At 40.8% G+C, this 3931-nt stretch overlaps 1 protein-coding gene across 1 annotated transcript in view; it reads left to right on the forward strand.

Moving 5' to 3' along the window:
* LOC102376568 (olfactory receptor 6N1-like) overlaps nucleotides 1-3931 on the forward strand; it is an 8252-nt gene that overhangs the window by 4119 nt on the left and 202 nt on the right. The gene's annotated exons all lie outside the window — the stretch shown is intronic.

Here is a 3931-nt window from a genome sequence, read left to right on the forward strand (position 1 = left end):
GGGGCACAAATTTAAATACAAATGGCGGGAACTCCTTGCAACGTGCATTTCTATGCTGCAAAGAAGAAATGCACCCTGCAAAGAAAGCTTCAAATTGGCGGGAAAATAATTCAGTGGTGCCAAAGCACACACAAAACAAAAATCACACCCTTGGGTTGTGACAACTAGAACTATATTTATTTTCATACCTAGTGCATATACATATACCACACATGCATACGCGTTGAAGCAACCTGTTTAGATGGCAAAACACACCATCAAGAATTTAGAAATGCCTGGTTTACAGTTATTCATGCCATCTCAATTCTGCCCTTTTATACATATTCATGATGGTACAGTACGTAGTTACAAGTGACTTAGCAGGGAAACTAGAGATGTTCATTTTCCAAGGCATATAGCTTAGGCAGCTCTGGGCACATGTTCACTGAGCTGGCAAAATGCCATTGCTGTCTTTGCAGGGTGACATTGTTGCCAAATGTCAAGTTCCCTCTGGAGAGCACAGAGGCACTAGAGCTTCTTAGTGAAATACCATTAAGAATTTTTAGATGTGAAAAATTGACATGTTTCCCTACCTCGTTCTAGAAGTCAGATGAACCATTTCTGTTGTAATTTCCAAAGAATAACCACCCTGAAGCAAACATGTGGCACTGGAAGTTTCAGCCCAAATAGTCAACATTTGATGCAATGGCGGAAAACTTCAAACAGGGGCTTATCATGAAAATTGTGAAGTAACTGTAAATGTATTGTAATATAGATTATATTAGCATATAATCTGTAGCAAGGGATGGCAACCTACAGCCCAGGGCTGGATTTGGCTCTCAAAAAGGTCTGATCCAGTACAATGGATCAGTGTCCTAGAGCTGCACCCAACCCGTGCTGTACTTCCCTCCACTGCAGAGCTTGCTGCTCCACCCCTCACTGAAGGGGGTCCAGTAACTGCAGCCAGCTGCCAACAGTTAGGAAGAAGGGATGGAGACTTGCAGCCCACAAGGACAGCTGGGTCACAAGCTGTGGGCCATGCCAGCAAAAGTTTGGCAACCCCTGATCTACAGCCATAGCCACAAGTGAAGATGTAGATAGAGAGAAGATGGGCAGAGAAAGCATATACACTCATATGTTTATGTGTATATTGATTTGTGTATATAGCTGTAGTTACTGAGTACATATATGTATATACATGTAATTATATATAAAGAAATATATAAATGGAAGCATCACAGTGACCAGCCTATGCGTATATATCCAGATTAGCCTCTGTGATGCTTTCATTTAGGCACTGCAACACCTAATAATTAGGGTATAGCCAAATGTACATTGTAGCCCTTTAAAAAAAGCAGGAGAAGCTGGGGGTCTTTAGCATGCAGCAGCTATCATGTGTATCCAAGGCTGGAGATCATATTTGTAGTGCTACAAACACTTACCACTACATAAAAACTAGCATATGTACAGGCTGGGCCATGAACAACACATGTCCCCGGCAACTGAGGGGGTGCAGCAGTGGGCCCCAGGGTTGGCACCCACTCGCAGACACCACTGGCCCCCTACAAAAAGACACTGCCAAAATTGTCATTTGCGGGGCCCCAAAATTATATGCAGGACAAAATAACAAGAACATCATTCTAAATAACAGCCTTGATGGGCTACAGCTCCACCTTGGTCTAAGACCTTTGGTTCGGTAAGGGGAGAAAGACCTTGGAAAAAATCTCAGAAGTAAAACTTCATTCTAGACTTCTTATTTTCCTCTATATTGGAAGGCACCGAGGCACACAGTATGCCTAGGGTGCCAATTACCCTTTGACTGCCCTGTGGAGCACTACAAATGAAGGTCTTTCCAAGGCCTCGCTGCTTTGTGTGCATGAGCCTGTAGCATTATAAGTGAGCTAAATCACATTAACTTTGACCCTGAAAGAAGCAGCATTCAAGCTGGAGCAGTATTCCTGTGCTTGTATCAGTACACAATCGTGTAGACATAACAGCTCATCTCAATGTGCCTTGGTAGCAATACAGGTCTAATGCCTGTCTATACCATTAGGTGCCTAGCTTCAGATAAATGATCTAAGCCGGAGTGCAGTGCATTAGCTCCCCATATAGTCAAGGGAGAGAGTCAGCTGCCTCTGAAGAATGCTTCAGAGATCCTGGAGGTACCTAGAACTAGATGGCAGGAAATGTTGAGCACAGGGGATGTCTGAACTCCCACCTCTCACTCAGGTTCCTCACTTAGGTGCCTTTTACCACTTGGGATCCAAAATAGCTAGTCCCTAATCTGAGGGTAGCATCCTTGGCTGCACCCATCTGCCCAGTAGTTTAGTGGTTAGAGCATTTGCCTCTACAGCCTGAAGGGATTTAGACCCATATCTGAGATCACCAAAGACACTGTCCTAACCACCCAGCCACAGATGAAGCTGGGTGGAGGCCCCTCCAGCCTCCTACTCAAGCTAGGCTTCTGGGCAGAAAGTCATGGGGGAGGGGAAAAACTGAGAGCTTAAACTAACGAATGCAACCCTGTAGCCACATAGGTAAGCCACTCTGCTGGAGTTCTCCATCACCATAAGGTATCTGTTTCAGGGTGACTGAGGGTTTTACACCCTCCCTAATCTAACTGGTGTCAGCATAAGTTAAGCATGTTCCCAAGTGCTGTATGTGGGGTGGTGGGGTACAGGGTGGCATACGTCACGTGGCACATGGGAAGGGTTTTTGAGGGTGAGACCTGCAGTGTCAGACTGATACTAACACTTTTCCATGAATGGGTGGGGGTGTGGGAGCTCAGAAATGGTGTGTGGGAGCTCAGAAATGGTCAAAAAAAAGTATCATTAAAAATATGAATTATTTTTCATTTTATTCTTCACAAATTTTTTCACAACCCCCCCCCCGCATTTTTCCCCTGCTTTTGGAAAAACTTGCTTTTGATTGGAAAGTTTTAATCATATTTTAACTAATTTTCATAAGCATTTTAATCCAAATTTAACTCAAGTTTTGTATTGAAAGTGGTAAATGATTTTTATATAGATCATATTTTAGATATTATTTATCATATTGGCTTCCGTGCATCATATAGACCATTTTACACGAGTATTTTTGGTTAGTTAATCAAGAAATTTTTAGCATCCTCTTTAAAAATTCTTCCAACATCAATAATGTATACAAAATTGTTTCTATCATGTAATGAAACATTTAAGAAAGCTAATCCTTTTGTGCGATATTCTATTTTGAAACTTTTTTCCAACACCAAAAAAAACCAATAGTTGGAAAAAATACCGGATGCTTATTTTTTTATATATATATAATCAGAACAACATATCTGTAGATAGAGTTTGGATTTACAACATGGGGTGCACAAAGAGGCTTTAATAACCTATTGCTAGTGGGAAAGGTATGACAAAAGTTTTTCCCATTGTACCATAGTATTATAGTTCAGAAAGGGTTAAGAACCAAAAAGATAAAGACATGCAGTTTGTCCCTGGTTTGTTTTTATGTAAGCAAGAAAAATATCCTCTTAAATGTCCATATTTTTTATCCTTACTTCTTTTCAATGTCCTTATTTTGCACTGCCAGGTATTGTTAAAGCCCTTAAACACCATTTTAAATTTTCAAAGTTCATCAAGACATGGTGTAGCTTTGGCTTCATCATTCTCTTCCATTACCTCCAAAAGCCCAATATCTATATCTATATTTCTATAGATATAAATATATGGTATTTGTAGGCAAAAGAAAAAAATAAAAAAGTCAAAGCTATACTGTTTATGGGGGGAAGCGAATATAGGTAATACAAGAAAATGAAGTCAAGGCCACACTATTTTTAGCAGTGTGCATATAGTCATTTATCATCCTTTCTTCAGCCCATCCTCCACTTCACTGTAGGACCACAAGACTGTCCCTCCTTAAAAAAATAAAAAAATAAAATCCCCCATTTGCAATCTACAGTAGCTCTTTC

Source organism: Alligator sinensis, unplaced genomic scaffold, assembly GCF_000455745.1.
Source record: "Alligator sinensis unplaced genomic scaffold, ASM45574v1 scaffold79_1, whole genome shotgun sequence".
NCBI lineage: Eukaryota > Metazoa > Chordata > Crocodylia > Alligatoridae > Alligator > Alligator sinensis.